At 47.9% G+C, this 20,612-nt stretch overlaps 2 non-coding genes and 1 pseudogene across 2 annotated transcripts; all 3 read right to left on the bottom strand.

Moving 5' to 3' along the window:
* Positions 1-9,491: 9,491 nt before the first annotated feature.
* LOC138693514 (U2 spliceosomal RNA) lies at positions 9,492-9,684 on the bottom strand. The gene has a single exon (XR_011330353.1). It is a non-coding gene; the product is annotated as a U2 spliceosomal RNA (small nuclear RNA).
* Positions 9,685-13,619: 3,935 nt separating this feature from the next.
* Positions 13,620-13,806, bottom strand: LOC138693520 (U2 spliceosomal RNA). The gene has a single exon (XR_011330359.1). It is a non-coding gene; the product is annotated as a U2 spliceosomal RNA (small nuclear RNA).
* A 3,517-nt stretch (positions 13,807-17,323) lies between these two features.
* On the bottom strand, positions 17,324-17,470 carry LOC138693533 (U2 spliceosomal RNA; annotated as a pseudogene).
* Between the last annotated feature and the right edge of the window lie 3,142 nt (positions 17,471-20,612).

The raw sequence follows: 20,612 nt of genomic DNA, 5'->3' as shown, positions 1-20,612 counted from the left end.
GAGTTGAGCCGTGGCTACCAAAACCTGGGAGTAACGCCAGCCTCCCTGTCCTCCTGTCTCAATAGTATAGCTAATGGACCTGTCTGGTGTCTACGCCGTAACCTAGGATCATACTGGCCGAGGCCAGATATGAGCGGGTTGGGGTTAGCACGAGCTTCCGCATACAGGTTCCTAGCCAGTCGAGCAATGAACTCGTCTATGGTTGGCAACTCTAGTTCATCATGGAACTTTCTTCTCGAGGCGACTCGGGGGAGATGGGTAATGAGTCGAATCACCTGGTTTTGGACAACTTGGAGTTTACGGAGATGGGACACTGCCGCAAACCCCCATGCGGGTGCGGCATAGGTAATGACAGAGCGAATGAGGGCCTTATACATGGTAAGTCCTACCCTCAGGTTGTCAGGAGTTAAGGCCGCCAGAATGGGATAGTGTCTAACTATCAGGCCGTTGGCCTTACGAAGAAGGGATTGGATGTGATCTCGGAAGTTGAGATGAGAGTCCATGATGATCCCTAAATATTTAATTTGGTTCATCCACGGCATTTCTCGTCCGAAAAGTGTGGGTGGTGGTGGTATGTCTTCGAGCCTCGCTCTTAGTGAAAAGAGTATGGCCTGACATTTCTCTACATTGACCTTGATTCTCCAGTCGTGGAACCACGGCTGGAGGTGATCTAAGATCGACTGTAATCTACGGGACGCTAATCTATAGGTTTTGCCCATCGCCAAGAGGGCAGTGTCGTCTGCATAGATATACAGATGACTACTTCTGCCGTGGATATAGCGGAACGGGAGGTCATTAATGAATATATTGAAAAGTATGGGCCCGATAATGGAACCCTGTGGGACTCCTGCGTGAACTTCACGGGGGGTGGAGATACTAGTGCCTACACGGGTTTTGAATGTACGGCCTCGGAGGTAGTTAGAAATGAGGCGTATCATTCCATCTGGGACTCCCATGCCCAGTAACTTAACGAGGAGTCCCTCATGCCAAACCTTGTCGAATGCTCGCTCGATGTCCAGGTAAGCTGCAGCTACTACACGCTTCGTGCTCATAGCCCAGGTAATGTCCTCCGTCATGCGGAGTGCCTGGAGTGTAGTGGAACGGCCAGGGTGAAAACCGAATTGCTCGTTCCTGATTTGGGGCAATACTACTTCAGTGAGGCGTCTATGTATGACCCGCTCCGCCAGTTTGCTGAGACAACTGAGGAGACTAATAGGCCTATAGTTGCTTGGATTCGTCTTATCCTTTCCGGGCTTTGGAAAGAGAACTACGTGAGCTTCTTTCCAGGGAATGGGATAGTGACCGGAAGCCAAGATGTTATTAATTATCTCTGCTATGCGCTTCATAGCTGACCTTGGGAGATGCTGCAATATAATTCCTTGGATACCGTCGGCTCCTGCGGCCTTATGAGGGCCGAGGCGACGAATGAAATGGGCGACCTCGTGGGTGTTCGTAGGTCGTATCCCATTTTCCGGCTCCCTGCTAAGGAGGTCTCGAACCGATTCCTCAACAGCTCTGATATGGGGCAAGTTTAAATTTTGTTCCACGGGTTGAAAAGTGGTCTCTAGAACGTCTGCCAGTGCGGTAGCCTTCTCCTCAGGAGTAAAGGCCGTGACATCTGGACCGACTACTAATGGGTGAATAGATTGAGACGGATTGGACAGAGCTCGAGATACACGCCAGACATCTGACATGTTTCTGCTGTCCATCGTCTCAACCTTGGATTTCCAAGCATCCACGACCGTTTCGTGGACCGCCTCACTGATCCGCCTGCGCAAGCGGTTCATTTCTATTCTATGTTGATCTAACCTAGTACGCTTCCACAATGTTCTTGCTCTATTGCGGGCGATCTTTAGGTCTCTAATATAGGCTGGGAGCTGCATCCGTCCCGGTTGTGAAGACCGTTTCGGTATTGCAGCAACCATTGCCTTCTTTATGCACTCCGTCAGGTCGCTAACTGACCTATCTATCCCTGCCGGAGTGACTTCAGGGGGGAGTGGTGGAAGCGTAGCGGCTACCTGGTCTTGAAAGAACACCCAGTCTGCCGCCTTGTAGTTGAATTTCTCAGCGGTTGGGGAGAGTTCGACTGGGTGCATGATCTCCATTATCACCGGTAGGTGGTCGGACGGAAGATCATCCAGGGTTGTTAGTCTCGCTCTAGTTGTGAGACCTTTCACCAGAGCGATGTCTAATATGTCAGGCAGTTGATTTGCATCATCCGGTACGTGTGTGGGTTCCCTAGGGGCCATCACGACGTATCCGTTTCCTGTAGAATTAAGAAAAAGCCTATCGCCCTGCCGATTGGGGCGTTGACAGTTCCAGCTAGCGTGCTTCGCATTGAGGTCGCCGGCGACTACGAATCTATCGGATAGACTTGTCACTATATCTAAATCGCGTTCATTTAGTATGCCCGGAGGACAGTAGGCAGCCATGAGCAGAAAGGGGAGTCTGCCTATGTAGGCTCTAATAGCCACTGCCTCTAATGCCGCTAGCTGGGGAAGGAGATACTCACAGTGCGCGATCGTAGAACGAACGAACACCGCTACACCTCCGCCTCTTCTACCTGCTCTATCTTGTCTATAGACTTTAAACCCCGCGCATCTTAAATTTACTTGGGGTGTCAGGAACGTTTCTGTTATAAATGCTACGTCTATATTATTAGCGTCTAGGAAAGCCCTGAACTCATGTCTATCATGTCTAAGGCCCCTGGCGTTCCATATACACATCCTAGCAACTCCGTCACTTCGTCTGGCCATTGAGAGAAACGAGGGAGGTTAGGAGCTTAAATATCTCCGGGAGGGCAGACATAGGATTCTCCATAAGGAGAACTATCACTCTGGTTAATCCTTCTAATATTGGGGCGAGCGGGAGGTTAGGGTTTGCTAATTGCAACGCCTCGGCAAAGTGCTGAACTTGGTCCAAGGTCGCGCCTTGACCGGTCGGGCCTTTCGAGGTGCTTGCAATAGCTTCCTGCTGGGCCTGTGGGACAGGGGCGGAGATGGACTCAACCGTGGTAGCCTTGGTAGCTTTTCTGCTGCCCCTGTTGCGCTTAGGGCGCTGAGAAAGGGGTCCTACATTATTGGCAGCAGTTTGGGGGGCTGTCGCTGCCACGGTGGACCACAGAGGCGCGGCAACGGGCACCTCCAAAAGTGAAGGGATGTCCGCCTGCTGCTGCTGCGTTTGCTGCTGCTGTTGGCGGACCGGCCCGAGTTCCGTGCGTCGCTCCGCACGGGGCCCCTGCACAGGGGCGCGAGCCTGTGGCTGCGGCTGCTGTTCTCGGAACAGCTGCTGCTGCCTCGCAGCCCGCTCCACCCGCTGCTGCCGGAGCCACTCGTATTGGAGCGTCCGCTGTTCCTCGAGCTCTGCCCTCCTCCGTCGGGCAGCCCTGCTCGTTCCTTCCGTGGCATCTCTAACCTGTAATGCTACGGGACACCCTCCGTAATTGGCGGTGTGAGCGCCAGTACAGAGTGCGCATGTAGCGGGGACATCGTGCGGCTTGCGACAATCTTTAGTCTTATGGGGGCGTGCACAAGCTCGACACATAGGCTGCGCTTGCGCTTTGCAGCTAGCCTGCGTGTGGTAGTACCACTGGCAGTTGCTGCACTGAGGCGGGCGCTTGCTGGGGACGTAGTCCTCAACTGTTACCCTCATCAGGCAGCACTGACGCAAGGCTCTCATTCTATCCCGGGTTTCGGAGGAATTCTCCACATCGACAATGACCATTGGGAGTTTGGCCTTTGTCCTTGATGAGTGCATCCTCGTCACTCGCCGGACGATTATGCTTTGGAATTCCAGGTCGCCCTGGATGTCCTCCTCATCTGTGTGGATATCTATTCCTCTTAGAACGAATCGCAGAGGCTTGTCGTTCTTGGGGCGCAGCAAGTTGTACGCTACTCCCCGTTCGGTCAGGAACCTGCAAAGATTTGCGTAGTCCCTTTCGCAAACAGTTTTCACGGCCGTCCCGCCGCGCGCCCTGTACGAGCATAAGCCCAACGGTTCGTATTCGGCCTTGAACTCTAAGTTCAGTCGGCCCAGCGAGCCAGTGAAGGCTGGCGTAATAATAACGGGTGGGATATCACCACGTCGCCTAGTGAGGGCAGTCTCAACATCATCTCCATCGTCCTCACTCTCCGACACGTGAGTACGAGCTGGGGAAGGGGGGCGGGGAACTGCCTCATCTACCTCAGAGGCAGCAGCCGTCTCCTGTGGGGCCTCAGGTTCGGCGGGGGGTGCTGCCTCCTTGGTCACGACTTGAAGAGTCGCCGCCTCTAATTGCTCCAAGGTAGAGAGAGCCGATCTCTCTTCCTTGGTGAGCTCACTAGCGGAAGGAATGCCGCCCTGCTCAGTCTTAGCTGAGCCCTTCTTCTTCTTCTTTTTGGCCTTAATGACCTGAAGTGCGCCGGACCCAGATGGAATCGGCGGCACCTCATCAGCCAAGACCGTAACACCACGGCTATTCAGTCCGCCAGGACCGGGCGAGTCAACACGTGTCACCTCTGTGACCTTGGGAGCTAACTTGGGAGGGGTGGGCTTTCGTGGGAGTCCTGAAGGGACTGGGATCGTGGTAGGGGGACGAAGCTCAAGGATCTCCGCAACGGGAACCGGGACAGGCGGTGTCCGTATAGGTCCAGCCGATCGCAAGTTCCGACGCCTGGGCGGAGGAGTAATCTGCGCGGGACGCGACACGCGCAAGTAGGAGGTGGTGGGCCCTGTCTGGCTAGTGCAAACTAGCAACCGCTTTACGCCACCTGCAGTAGGTTGGCTCGTGGCCTTGTTGCTCTTAACTGGAGCCATTCGAATTAGAAATTCGATCCTGTCAGGGGGGGGCAACCTAAGCGGCACTCTGTCCGCAGTGCAAGAACCTGCTAGGCCCCTTTCCCACTAAGGGTGGAAGCCCAGCAGTTACGCCCGACCGGTCGCCGAAGCCTAGCCCGGTTAGCCGATCGCAACAAGCGTTGCGGAGCCCGCCGGGGACCGTCGGTTTGGTTCGCTAATTTCGTTGGCCCTTATAAGGGCCGGACGAAAATTTGCGTAGCCCTCAGAAGGGCCGGGCAATAGTAGAAGAGTGGAGGGCGGAAAGCAAATTAGCCCGAAGGCCCTGCCTTTGGGCAGTCACTCCGGCACGAAGGCACAGAGTCTCTCCCTAGCAGGAAGCCTGCCTAGGGGCCGAGGACGGCTAGGGGTCTCCTCGAGAGAGGACCCAATCCCCGACCGGGATCCGCCTGGCCTAGGGAAGTTAGTGCGCACAGCCCTCCGTAGGCTGCGCGGCTTTCTTCGCGCTGAGCGCCGGTGCGGCAATGGAACCAATAGGCTGCTCTTTAAGAAGTGCCGATTACGTAAGTGTCCGCCGCCTGGCCGACAGAAGTACGATGCTCGGCGCCTCGAGCCTCCCTGGCCGAGAGCTGCTTGGCTGCTGCGCTCGCTTGCTGCTGTAGCACTGAGGGATCTGGTTGGTTGTCCGCTGTAGCTGCTTTCGCTGGTGCGCCAATCAGAAGGTCTCAGGACACGTCTTGCTCGTTTCACGTCCAAGAAAGAAGTCCTCTCCCGCCAAACGACGCCCGTCGCAACACAATTAATCTTGCAACGACGCCTGTCACAGACGGGACGCGAACTTATCCCGCTGGCCTCAGAAATTAAATTCATTACAAAATATCATAGCAAGACTCTCTGAACAGAACTACTATCGTCTCATGCGCATTCAGAGTGCGCACTTCACCTGCATTCGGATATCAAGTAAAATTAATTACGAAATACAATGAATTATTATGCCACGCTTGCACATTACGTGTGTCTGCCATCTAGCGCCTGCTGTCGGCGTTACCCTCGCTCATAATACGCCAGCATCCCTATTAAACTAGGTCCCGCGCCGTGGTCTAAGACATCCTCCCTAGGATTCCCGTCATGGAATCCGGGTTATTCCGAGTACTCATGGCTTCGGCCAGTGTATGGGACCGGTGCCCACCCAGCATCGTGGTGCACTTGGGGAGCTACGATAGGTTGCGAAATAAAGCCAGCTCTATAACGGCTGGGGGATTCATCGTGCTAAGCACACGATACTTCCATTTTGGTTTCATGATCGTCCACCTCTGCTTCGGCATGTTGACGTGAGTTCAGCAGCCGGTTGCTCGGTCATGGTCCTTCATGGTCTGTCGTGCCACGGATTAGTATATAACGACTAGACTATGATCAACACGAACATTTATACCGCTATGATGCATGCTGTAGGCTACTAAATCAACAATAATATTTACAACGCATCCAAGTGCTGATGTAAGAGGCTAGGTCTCCTCGGCTCTTTCTTCTTCATTTCAAATGGGTAACATGACGTCCTCAAACATTCATTTCAAAATGATTCCCAATCTGAACAAAAGCATATTATTAAGTTTCTACCTAACGTTATTAGTACTCTAAACTCAGCGTGTCTGGAAAATACGTATGTACACGTGATCTCCCATGTTCCATATCTTACATAACGGCAGTACAGGTTCAGATCGTTACCACCAAATTAACAAACGTTCCCACATTACAAGCGCACACATTCATTCACTTCTTCTCAGACATCATATTCATTTCCTGTATAATTACGTACATTAAGTACATGTATACTAAGAATTCTGATTACAGTTACAAATTTTACGATTTAAATGCATTTATGTCATTTTTCTTTTCACAAATTCTCATCAAATTGCTCCTCACAACTGGTAACAAATATTAAATCATTTTTAGTATTTCCAATGACAGTCAATCTATCCTTCCCCATTTCCAGTTTAATACTGTGCACACCACTCTTCTTCTCCTCTTCGTCACCGTCTTCTTCTTCTATTTATCAATTCCGCTATAATGCCACAGTAACGAGCTTGGCGTACCCTGACCAACCACGGAACACCTGACATGATTCTTTCTTGTTCGCAGGGACGAGAAGTCTGTATTTTTTCTCAACGCAGCTATTCTTTTTTCAACAGGGATGTCTATGGCTTCCGAAACTGCATGTCATTAAAAATTCTCACATTAAGAAATTTGTAGCCGATCACTTGGAACGGCAGGGTAACCGAACTTCAGTCGATGCATTTATAATTATCGGCTATCCGGGAGAGTAAAATCACGCAGGCGATTATTATTGCTCTCAAAACTCACGCAATTTCGCCAGCATACGTACGTACGTCGAACCCCTAACTGCCCACCGATACTAAATTCCAACACACGACTCGCATACGTTGTGTTATACTGTATTTCTAATTTTTAAGGCCAAATGCACGACATACTGTCAAGAATGAAAGAAAAACAATAATAGAATTGCCCTGAAATTCCTTATATTGTTGCGAATTCGATCTCAACCTAATTCCAAGAAGCTACCGCATATATGAGTCCTACATGTTCATCTCAGTCAAAGGGCCAGGCCAGGCCAGGCCACTAAGTTAGATCGGATATGATGAACATTTTTTCTACCTCAGCTCAGGCAAAAACCCAAGAAAGTCGCAAATACGACATCACATTCGGATATAATCCGAAAACCCAACAACAAAGTTAAGACATATGATGAATACCTCCATCACACCATATCAGCTAAACGCCCATCAAGGAAATTCAGAGATCAACAGAATTTCATCTTGGACAATAGGCTGAGGAACAGTCCCATATACTACACTTCGATCTTAGCCAAAAGACCGAGAAGAAAAACCGATCACGTGCCGTCGGGATCTATTTAATTCTACAACAGCACCTGCCATATGCGGGTTATTAACAAACTCCGCTCCATTTAGATATACAGTTCGATACACCATCTTCTAAAGGGACTCTCGCTAAAGCTGTACTGCCATATCTTTCGAATAGAGTGCGCATACCATTTGTATTTCAATTAATCACAATACAGATTATAAATTGTAATGACGTGTGTCTAAATTACGTACACCTGCCCTCTAGCGAATGCTGTCGGAGTTATTCTCGCGCAAGTACAGTGAACTTGCTACTGCTGCCTACGATAGGCCGATGTTACATTCCTCGCATTAATTCTTAATATAGCGATCGAAAACTATCTAACCGCGGTTGCCGCACCTATAGAAACGGCAATCATATCCTTAAATAATGAACTTTTTGTGATAAAGGAAAAAGAAAAGAAAGAGACAGAGATCAGCTTAATTTCATTCAAGCGGAGCGACAGCACGGAAACTAGCGTCCAGCTCTTGAGACAACTAGTCAAACAACAGATGGTAACTACACAGAATTTACTGCATTGCAACATTCATTGTGTTATTATAGCAGTAGTGTCAGATTTGTAAGCTCCAATACCGTTTGTGGAGCTAGATCGGAGCATGAACTTGCTTGTGTCTGTGGAAACACCGGAGCACGAAACCCGTCTAGTGGAGCGCTCAGCTCCGTTTAGTCCCTGTCTGACATCGCTGTATTATAGTTTCTATGAACCATATTTCCGAAGTGTTGAGCTATGAGCACTTAAGCGCTCGCAATACTTTGCCACTACGCAGCGAATATTCACCGACATTTAAAGCACTCGTTCACACTATTTTTCGCATAGATTTCCCAATTATGCCTGTGACAATCATAGCTTCAGAATTACTGAGCGATTCATTCATCCCAACAACCAACGTTAACCCGTGCCCACAAATATAAATTCATTGTCCAACTTCAACTCCTTTCACAACATCCCCGCCTACACAAGTCACTCACTATAGGAATAATATTAGGCTTCTCTATTCATTTCGCAAATTGCCATAAACTACAATATAATATTACTTCGCATCTCTTTTTATCGTCTCACATAAACCGTTTCAGCTTGCAAAGTTTCTTCAGATTTTAGATTTAACTAATTTAATTTTCAATTGTCTGGAACGGCTGTTAACTTCGTCTGTAGCTTTCCCCACAGCGGAGACGTGACGCTTCATTCCGAGAAAAACTACTATATTACCTACAATAATTGAAATTATGTTGAATATGACCCGCTCTGCTCCAGTCGAACACAATATCACTACATCACAAATCCAAACGGTGGCGAGGTAAGGTACAACGTTTTTAGAATAATGGAATTATTCGTTACTAGATGTTCATTTTAATCAGTCTGTATGGTGGCAATGTGATGTATCTCCGTAGGGAAAAGGCTGCGGATATGAGCACATGTAATCAAATTGTTCCTTCCGCTGTAGTGAATGAGAATATTTGAGATTTATTTGTGGCGAGGTGTAGAAGATTATGTTACAGTGTCCATAATATTAAAATACTTTTCTCTTGAGCCTACCTGTTCAGAGGATCGGTCATTGCTGCTGTACTTCGAATTTTGTACCGTTCATTTAATCTCCTTAATGCTGCTACATATTCCTTCGCACAAACACCCTTTCAATACTTGTATCGTACAATAAATACATCTGATATCGCAGAGAATTAATACGAAACATAAAGTTCCGCCAAGCATCCGCAGCCATCTTACATAATTTTATTGCCGTACATATATACATACACAAATACAACACTACATGATAGCGATTAAATGGGCCGATCCAGGAAGCACTGCAATACCGGGCCAACCCGTGACAGAGGTGGAGCAAGCTCCTAGCACTCCGTCATTTTCCAAAAATCAGTTTAATATTCTGGTCCTGCAATGCAGGACGTATCAGATATTAAGCTGATAAGAACAGATACTACACTTTGATCTTAGCCAAAAGGCCGAGAAGCGATGCCAAACGACGCCCGTCGCGACACAATTAATCTTACAACGACGCCTGTCACAGACGGGACGCGAACTTATCCCGCTGGCCTCAGAAATTAAATTCATTACAAAATATCATAGCAAGACTCTCTGAACAGAACTACTATCGTCTCATGCGCATTCAGAGTGCGCACTTCACCTGCATTCGGATATCAAGTAAAATTAATTACGAAATACAATGAATTATTATGCCACGCGTGCACATTACGTGTGTCTGCCATCTAGCGCCTGCTGTTGGCGTTACCCTCGCTCATAATACGCCAGCATCCCTATTAAACTAGGTCCCGCGCCGTGGTCTAAGACATCCTCCCTAGGATTCCCGTCATGGAATCCGGGCTATTCCGAGTACTCATGGCTTCGGCCAGTGTATGGGACCGGTGCCCACCCAGCATCGTGGTGCACTTGGGGAGCTACGATAGGTGGCGAAATAAAGCCAGCTCTATAACGGCTGGGGGATTCATCGTGCTAACCACACGATACTTCCATTTTGGTTTCATGATCGTCCACCTCTGCTTCGGCATGTTGACGTGAGTTCAGCAGCCGGTTGCTCGGTCATGGTCCTTCATGGTCTGTCGTGCCACGGATTAGTATATAACGACTAGACTATGATCAACACGAACATTTATACCGCTATGATGCATGCTGTAGGCTACTAAATCAACAATAATATTTACAACGCATCCAAGTGCTGATGTAAGAGGCTAGGTCTCCTCGGCTCTTTCTTCTTCATTTCAAATGGGTAACATGACGTCCTCAAACATTCATTTCAAAACGATTCCCAATCTGAACAAAAGCATATTATTAAGTTTCTACCTAACGTTATTAGTACTCTAAACTCAGCGTGTCTGGAAAATACGTATGTACACGTGATCTCCCATGTTCCATATCAACTATTTCTTACATAACGGCAGTACAGGTTCAGATCGTTACCACCAAATTAACAAACGTTCCCACATTACAAGCGCACACATTCATTCACTTCTTCTCAGACATCATATTCATTTCCTGTATAATTACGTACATTAAGTACATGTATACTAAGAATTCTGATTACAGTTACAAATTTTACGATTTAAATGCATTTATGTCATTTTTCTTTTCACAAATTCTCATCAAATTGCTCCTCACAACTGGTAACAAATATTAAATCATTTTTAGTATTTCCAATGACAGTCAATCTATCCTTCCCCATTTCCAGTTTAATACTGTGCACACCACTCTTCTTCTCCTCTTCGTCACCGTCTTCTTCTTCTATTTATCAATTCCGCTATAATGCCACAGTAACGAGCTTGGCGTACCCTGACCAACCACGGAACACCTGACATGATTCTTTCTTGTTCGCAGGGACGAGAAGTCTGTATTTTTTCTCAACGCAGCTATTCTGTTTTAAACAGGGATGTCTATGGCTTCCGAAACTGCATGTCATTAAAAATTCTCACATTAAGAAATTTGTAGCCGATCACTTGGAACGGCAGGGTAACCGAACTTCAGTCGATGCATTTATAATTATCGGCTATCCGGGAGAGTAAAATCACGCAGGCGATTATTATTGCTCTCAAAACTCACGCAATTTCGCCAGCATACGTACGTCGAACCCCTAACTGCCCACCGATACTAAATTCCAACACACGACTCGCATACGTTGTGTTATACTGTATTTCTAATTTTTAAGGCCAAATGCACGACATACTGTCAAGAATGAAAGAAAAACAATAATAGAATTGCCCTGAAATTCCTTATATTGTTGCGAATTCGATCTCAACCTAATTCCAAGAAGCTACCGCATATATGAGTCCTACATGTTCATCTCAGTCAAAGGGCCAGGCCAGGCCAGGCCACTAAGTTAGATCGGATATGATGAACATTTTTTCTACCTCAGCTCAGGCAAAAACCCAAGAAAGTCGCAAATACGACATCACATTCGGATATAATCCGAAAACCCAACAACAATGAATACCTCCATCACACCATATCAGCTAAACGCCCATCAAGGAAATTCAGAGATCAACAGAATTTCATCTTGGACAATAGGCTGAGGAACAGTCCCATATACTACACTTCGATCTTAGCCAAAAGACCGAGAAGAAAAACCGATCACGTGCCGTCGGGATCTATTTAATTCTACAACAGCACCTGCCATATGCGGGTTATTAACAAACTCCGCTCCATTTAGATATACAGTTCGATACACCATCTTCTAAAGGGACTCTCGCTAAAGCTGTACTGCCATATCTTTCGAATAGAGTGCGCATACCATTTGTATTTCAATTAATCACAATACAGATTATAAATTGTAATGACGTGTGTCTAAATTACGTACACCTGCCCTCTAGCGAATGCTGTCGGAGTTATTCTCGCGCAAGTACAGTGAACTTGCTACTGCTGCCTACGATAGGCCGATGTTACATTCCTCGCATTAATTCTTAATATAGCGATCGAAAACTATCTAACCGCGGTTGCCGCACCTATAGAAACGGCAATCATATCCTTAAATAATGAACTTTTTGTGATAAAGGAAAAAGAAAAGAAAGAGACAGAGATCAGCTTAATTTCATTCAAGCGGAGCGACAGCACGGAAACTAGCGTCCAGCTCTTGAGACAACTAGTCAAACAACAGATGGTAACTACACAGAATTTACTGCATTGCAACATTCATTGTGTTATTATAGCAGTAGTGTCAGATTTGTAAGCTCCAATACCGTTTGTGGAGCTAGATCGGAGCATGAACTTGCTTGTGTCTGTGGAAACACCGGAGCACGAAACCCGTCTAGTGGAGCGCTCAGCTCCGTTTAGTCCCTGTCTGACATCGCTGTATTATAGTTTCTATGAACCATATTTCCGAAGTGTTGAGCTATGAGCACTTAAGCGCTCGCAATACTTTGCCACTACGCAGCGAATATTCACCGACATTTAAAGCACTCGTTCACACTATTTTTCGCATAGATTTCCCAATTATGCCTGTGACAATCATAGCTTCAGAATTACTGAGCGATTCATTCATCCCAACAACCAACGTTAACCCGTGCCCACAAATATAAATTCATTGTCCAACTTCAACTCCTTTCACAACATCCCCGCCTACACAAGTCACTCACTATAGGAATAATATTAGGCTTCTCTATTCATTTCGCAAATTGCCATAAACTACAATATAATATTACTTCGCATCTCTTTTTATCGTCTCACATAAACCGTTTCAGCTTGCAAAGTTTCTTCAGATTTTAGATTTAACTAATTTAATTTTCAATTGTCTGGAACGGCTGTTAACTTCGTCTGTAGCTTTCCCCACAGCGGAGACGTGACGCTTCATTCCGAGAAAAACTACTATATTACCTACAATAATTGAAATTATGTTGAATATGACCCGCTCTGCTCCAGTCGAACACAATATCACTACATCACAAATCCAAACGGTGGCGAGGTAAGGTACAACGTTTTTAGAATAATGGAATTATTCGTTACTAGATGTTCATTTTAATCAGTCTGTATGGTGGCAATGTGATGTATCTCCGTAGGGAAAAGGCTGCGGATATGAGCACATGTAATCAAATTGTTCCTTCCGCTGTAGTGAATGAGAATATTTGAGATTTATTTGTGGCGAGGTGTAGAAGATTATGTTACAGTGTCCATAATATTAAAATACTTTTCTCTTGAGCCTACCTGTTCAGAGGATCGGTCATTGCTGCTGTACTTCGAATTTTGTACCGTTCATTTAATCTCCTTAATGCTGCTACATATTCCTTCGCACAAACACACTTTCAATACTTGTATCGTACAATAAATACATCTGATATCGCAGAGAATTAATACGAAACATAAAGTTCCGCCAAGCATCCGCAGCCATCTTACATAATTTTATTGCCGTACATATATACATACACAAATACAACACTACATGATAGCGATTAAATGGGCCGATCCCGGAAGCACTGCAATACCGGGCCAACCCGTGACAGAGGTGGAGCAAGCTCCTAGCACTCCGTCATTTTCCAAAAATCAGTTTAATATTCTGGTCCTGCAATGCAGGACGTATCAGATATTAAGCTGATAAGAACAGATTAAATTTATTTAGATAATACTTGTAAATACAAGAGTATGCACAATAATAATATAATATGTAACAGGACAATAATTATATTGTTCTTTGTGTGTTTTTTTTTTTTTTTTTTTTAGAAGAAAAGAAAAAAAAAGCATATAGTAATAGAACAATTATATGTCCTTCACGCACTTCACGATCACTTCACTATCCAGCACATATCATTCATACTGTCGGTGGCCTGTCACGTGTTCGACATATATGTCCCGACTCCATCGAATTGTGTCCGACACCATGAGCCTCTTCATAAGTACTGCGTACGCATGGGAGATGCCCAGGTGACGGAGAGCATTTTCGTTAGCCGGATCGTACCCGCCCAGAGAGCCGATTACAAATGCATCGACCGAAGTGCGGAAACCCTGCCGTTCGAAGTGGGCCGCCAAGTTCTGATATTTTTGAATTTTAGTGTTTCTGGCAATTTCGAAAGCCGTATAACGGTTTTCGAAAGGAATGGTGACGTCTAGAATGAATACCGTCCTCTCGTCCCTGTCGACAACAACAAGATCCGGTCTCTCCGAACCCTCGTAGTTGGGCAGGGGCTGGTTGGAGTAAATCTCCTTCGAGCCTGACTTGTTCATGGCCCGGGTGAGGCGGTCTAGGACGGCGTTGTGCCTGCGGGTCATGGTGACAAGGTGAGGGGGACAGTGATTCAGGACGTGAGGAAGGGTTTCATTGGCGGCTCCACATCGACGACAGCGTTTGTCGCCACCACCAAATCTTCGGCAACCATTCAATGGAACCACACCCAGGCGAGCTCGATGGATGAATCTCCATTCCGCAAACCTGGTGTAGTTTCCACCCCTCATGAAGTGGTTGGATGCAGAGGCTAAGGTGGTGACGTCACTTACCTTTCCCTGGTCGGGTTTGGCTAGGAGTCGGGACAGATAGAAGTGTCGAACACCGTCCTTCAGAACGCCTTCCGCCTGCTGCCGATGGAGGTTGACGCCGTGGAGTTGGAGGACGAGGTCTTGGTCCTGCGACGTCCAGCACACGTCGAGTTTCGAGCGGAGGCGCCTCGTCGCTGAGCGAAGTCTCGTCCAGGCGGACGAGATGTCCCCGCTGTCTCGCTGCAAGTCCCCCTCCGTGGCGCCCGTCAGGAATGCTGCTATCTCCTCTGTTGTTGGGTTGCGCAGCAGCTTCTTCCTGACGACCTCCTCCAGGGACGCCCTCGCCAGGCGCGCTGTGGTGACGTCGGGACTCGTCAGGAGACGCAGCCCGTGTACTGCCTGGGACACATCCGCTATGACGTTCGTGGGGAGCAGATTCATTCCTCCCCACTGATGACGGAGATACAGCACCTCGGCGCTGGCCCTCTGGGGCAGGTGCAGCCACTTCTTGCCAAGTTGTTTTAGCTTGTTGTCTAGCTGCGTAAGTGGCTTCTTCGGCACTGCCCCGGCTTTCAGGTGGAAGGCCAGCCTCGACAGCACGTAGGTGTTCACGGCGTCGAGTTTCTGCCAAGGTGCGAGCAGCGACTTGTCGATCTTGTCGAGGTCGCTGAGAAGTGAGCGGATGGTGTCCCCGGCAGATGGCTGCTTCTGGAATCCCGTTGGGACCCCCAGGTGTTCATAGACCCCGCTCTCGTCTAGGTCTTCCATTGGCTCTCCCCGAATTGTGAAGACAGTGCGTCGCGCAGCGTGCTTCTTACCGTCGACGTGGAGTGAAGAGCACTTCCGGACGTTGAATTCCAAACCCGCCCACTGAGCCATCGTGGCGGTCACGTCCAGCATGTTCTGGAGTCCAGCTGCCGACGATGATAGGATGGCAATGTCGTCGGCGTAGGCGAGGACTGAGAGTTCCTCGCCGTGGAGAACGTAGCCCATGTTGAGCTGGGTGACCGCCCGGATGATCGACTCCATCACTATGTTGAATATTATTGGGCTCAGTGGGCAGCCCTGCTTCACTCCTGAAGCAACCTCCACGTCGTCGGTCAGGCCCTCGGAGCTTCTGATGTTGGTGGTGCTGCCGTCGTAAAGTTTCTGCACGACTCGGATCGAATCTTCCCCCAGGCCGATCCAGCGGAGGCAGTCCCAGATGGTGGAGTGTGGGACTGAGCAGAACGCGTTTTGCAGGTCGAGCCAGGCGACTGCAATTTCTGCTCGATTGCGCCTCGCGTTCTGGATGGCTGTTTGAAGCACAAAGTTGTGTTCAATACAGCCTTCGTAGGGCATAAAGCCCTTCTGCGCTGGGGAGATCCGGCCGTGCCGACGGCACCACTCCGTGAGCCTTGCTGCGATGCACGACGCATGGAGCTTGCCCACCGTGTTTGAGAGTGCGATGGGGCGCCAATTCGAGATATCCTCCTCCGCCCCCCTCTTGTGAAGTAGAATGGTGGTCGACCGCTTCCAGTCCGCCGGGATGTGGTCGAGGCGGCGGACTGCGTTGAATAGGGCGGAGATGATATGGCACCCGGGATCGAATCGGCGCCAGGCTCCGTACCGCAGGTTGTCAGATCCGGGTGCGGTGTCTTGACATCTACGGAGCCGGTTCCAGGCTTCCTCCGGGGTGAACGGTGGGCTCAGCGGGTCCTTGTCTTCGGGGGAGTCGAGGATCGGCAGCTCTTCGGGGGCGGGCAGCTCCTCGCGATCACGACGCCTAAATACTGCCGAGAAATGTTCATGTAGCTCCGCTTTCTGGAGCTGACAGTAAGGCGATTTGCTGGCAGTGATCTCGCGGAATGCCCGTCCCCGGTTGCGTCGATACAACCGCTGGATCCTCGATGCCGATGCGGGGTCGTATGCGTCTCCTGATTGTCTCCGACGTCGTCGTCTCCTCGGGTCCGTGCGTTGGCGGTGTGGTGCCGGTTCCTCGGTGTCGCGGTGTTGCTGGGGTCCCACTTTCTGCTCCTGTACCTCGGCGATGAGAGCGGCTAGAAGAGTTTCTAACCCCTCTGCCGCGTCCACAGAGTCGAGGCGCGTGACCCATTGCTGCTGCGCGGGTGTCATCTGTGCCCGAGCGGTGGACTCGGTAGACTCTCCGGTCTCGGGGGCTGCGGCGGTGGCTTCCGAGTCCTGGGCGCTGGGCTCGGCGGTAGTCGCAGAGGATTCCGATGCTTGCACTGGCTCATCACAGGGTTGTGCATCGGAACATGCGACACCGCCGAGCTGGTGACCGGAGGTGCTCGGGGCAGAGTCGCAGCAGTCGTTGGCAACATTCGCGGAATCACCGGCACCACCCCTGTTGGATTCCGCGGCCGCAGCATCGCTTCCCTCGGCGGGGCTTGCAGCAATGCTGTCCTCTTGGTTAGTCGTCCTCGCTGGTGTTCTGCGGTGTCCAAGAGGTATCCGCCGGATGGGCAGCGATGCCACGTCAACAGGATCGGGCTGAGCAGCAGACGCCTCGGCGCAGGCAGGCGACTTGTTGATGTGCGCCTTGGCGCATTTCAGCTGCTCGAACTCCCTGCTGCATCCAACGCAGCGGAAGGAGAGGCGCATCTGGTGTTCCTTCTTCAAGTGCCTGGCGAGGCCGTTGTGGTCCCTGTAGTTCCTCGGCACAGGCAGGCAGGCGGTGCAGGCAAAAGGTGGTCGCAGCGGCACATCCAACAGTACGTTTGTGTGATCCACTTCCCGGTCGGCCATGATGAGGTTGGTGGCGGTAGCAAAAATTAAGCTGATAAGAACAGATACTACACTTTGATCTTAGCCAAAAGGCCGAGAAGCGATGCCAAACGACGCCCGTCGCGACACAATTAATCTTACAACGACGCCTGTCACAGACGGGACGCGAACTTATCCCGCTGGCCTCAGAAATTAAATTCATTACAAAATATCATAGCAAGACTCTCTGAACAGAACTACTATCGTCTCATGCGCATTCAGAGTGCACACTTCACCTGCATTCGGATATCAAGTAAAATTAATTACGAAATACAATGAATTATTATGCCACGCGTGCACATTACGTGTGTCTGCCATCTAGCGCCTGCTGTTGGCGTTACCCTCGCTCATAATACGCCAGCATCCCTATTAAACTAGGTCCCGCGCCGTGGTCTAAGACATCCTCCCTAGGATTCCCGTCATGGAATCCGGGCTATTCCGAGTACTCATGGCTTCGGCCAGTGTATGGGACCGGTGCCCACCCAGCATCGTGGTGCACTTGGGGAGCTACGATAGGTGGCGAAATAAAGCCAGCTCTATAACGGCTGGGGGATTCATCGTGCTAACCACACGATACTTCCATTTTGGTTTCATGATCGTCCACCTCTGCTTCGGCATGTTGACGTGAGTTCAGCAGCCGGTTGCTCGGTCATGGTCCTTCATGGTCTGTCGTGCCACGGATTAGTATATAACGACTAGACTATGATCAACACGAACATTTATACCGCTATGATGCATGCTGTAGGCTACTAAATCAACAATAATATTTACAACGCATCCAAGTGCTGATGTAAGAGGCTAGGTCTCCTCGGCTCTTTCTTCTTCATTTCAAATGGGTAACATGACGTCCTCAAACATTCATTTCAAAACGATTCCCAATCTGAACAAAAGCATATTATTAAGTTTCTACCTAACGTTATTAGTACTCTAAACTCAGCGTGTCTGGAAAATACGTATGTACACGTGATCTCCCATGTTCCATATCAACTATTTCTTACATAACGGCAGTACAGGTTCAGATCGTTACCACCAAATTAACAAACGTTCCCACATTACAAGCGCACACATTCATTCACTTCTTCTCAGACATCATATTCATTTCCTGTATAATTACGTACATTAAGTACATGTATACTAAGAATTCTGATTACAGTTACAAATTTTACGATTTAAATGCATTTATGTCATTTTTCTTTTCACAAATTCTCATCAAATTGCTCCTCACAACTGGTAACAAATATTAAATCATTTTTAGTATTTCCAATGACAGTCAATCTATCCTTCCCCATTTCCAGTTTAATACTGTGCACACCACTCTTCTTCTCCTCTTCGTCACCGTCTTCTTCTTCTATTTATCAATTCCGCTATAATGCCACAGTAACGAGCTTGGCGTACCCTGACCAACCACGGAACACCTGACATGATTCTTTCTTGTTCGCAGGGACGAGAAGTCTGTATTTTTTCTCAACGCAGCTATTCTGTTTTAAACAGGGATGTCTATGGCTTCCGAAACTGCATGTCATTAAAAATTCTCACATTAAGAAATTTGTAGCCGATCACTTGGAACGGCAGGGTAACCGAACTTCAGTCGATGCATTTATAATTATCGGCTATCCGGGAGAGTAAAATCACGCAGGCGATTATTATTGCTCTCAAAACTCACGCAATTTCGCCAGCATACGTACGTCGAACCCCTAACTGCCCACCGATACTAAATTCCAACACACGACTCGCATACGTTGTGTTATACTGTATTTCTAATTTTTAAGGCCAAATGCACGACATACTGTCAAGAATGAAAGAAAAACAATAATAGAATTGCCCTGAAATTCCTTATATTGTTGCGAATTCGATCTCAACCTAATTCCAAGAAGCTACCGCATATATGAGTCCTACATGTTCATCTCAGTCAAAGGGCCAGGCCAGGCCAGGCCACTAAGTTAGATCGGATATGATGAACATTTTTTCTACCTCAGCTCAGGCAAAAACCCAAGAAAGTCGCAAATACGACATCACATTCGGATATAATCCGAAAACCCAACAACAAAGTTAAGACATATGATGAATACCTCCATCACACCATATCAGCTAAACGCCCATCAAGGAAATTCAGAGATCAACAGAATTTCATCTTGGACAATAGGCTGAGGAACAGTCCCATATACTACACTTCGATCTTAGCCAAAAGACCGAGAAGAAAAACCGATCACGTGCCGTCGGGATCTATTTAATTCTACAACAGCACCTGCCATATGCGGGTTATTAACAAACTCCGCTCCATTTAGATATACAGTTCGATACACCATCTTCTAAAGGGACTCTCGCTAAAGCTGTACTGCCATATCTTTCGAATAGAGTGCGCATACCATTTGTATTTCAATTAATCACAATACAGATTATAAATTGTAATGACGTGTGTCTAAATTACGTACACCTGCCCTCTAGCGAATGCTGTCGGAGTTATTCTCGCGCAAGTACAGTGAACTTGCTACTGCTGCCTACGATAGGCCGATGTTACATTCCTCGCATTAATTCTTAATATAGCGATCGAAAACTATCTAACCGCGGTTGCCGCACCTATAGAAACGGCAATCATATCCTTAAATAATGAACTTTTTGTGATAAATGAAAAAGAAAAGAAAGAGAGAGAGATCAGCTTAATTTCATTCAAGCGGAGCGACAGCACGGAAACTAGCGTCCAGCTCTTGAGACAACTAGTCAAACAACAGATGGTAACTACACAGAATTTACTGCATTGCAACATTCATTGTGTTATTATAGCAGTAGTGTCAGATTTGTAAGCTCCAATACCGTTTGTGGAGCTAGATCGGAGCATGAACTTGCTTGTGTCTGTGGAAACACCGGAGCACGAAACCCGTCTAGTGGAGCGCTCAGCTCCGTTTAGTCCCTGTCTGACATCGCTGTATTATAGTTTCTATGAACCATATTTCCGAAGTGTTGAGCTATGAGCACTTAAGCGCTCGCAATACTTTGCCACTACGCAGCGAATATTCACCGACATTTAAAGCACTCGTTCACACTATTTTTCGCATAGATTTCCCAATTATGCCTGTGACAATCATAGCTTCAGAATTACTGAGCGATTCATTCATCCCAACAACCAACGTTAACCCGTGCCCACAAATATAAATTCATTGTCCAACTTCAACTCCTTTCACAACATCCCCGCCTACACAAGTCACTCACT

This window comes from Periplaneta americana, chromosome 17 (genome assembly GCF_040183065.1).
Source record: "Periplaneta americana isolate PAMFEO1 chromosome 17, P.americana_PAMFEO1_priV1, whole genome shotgun sequence".
NCBI classification, from domain to species: Eukaryota; Metazoa; Arthropoda; class Insecta; order Blattodea; family Blattidae; genus Periplaneta; species Periplaneta americana.
The sequence above is the reverse complement of the archived record's forward strand: the minus strand, read 5'-3'. Positions and strand labels throughout refer to the sequence as shown.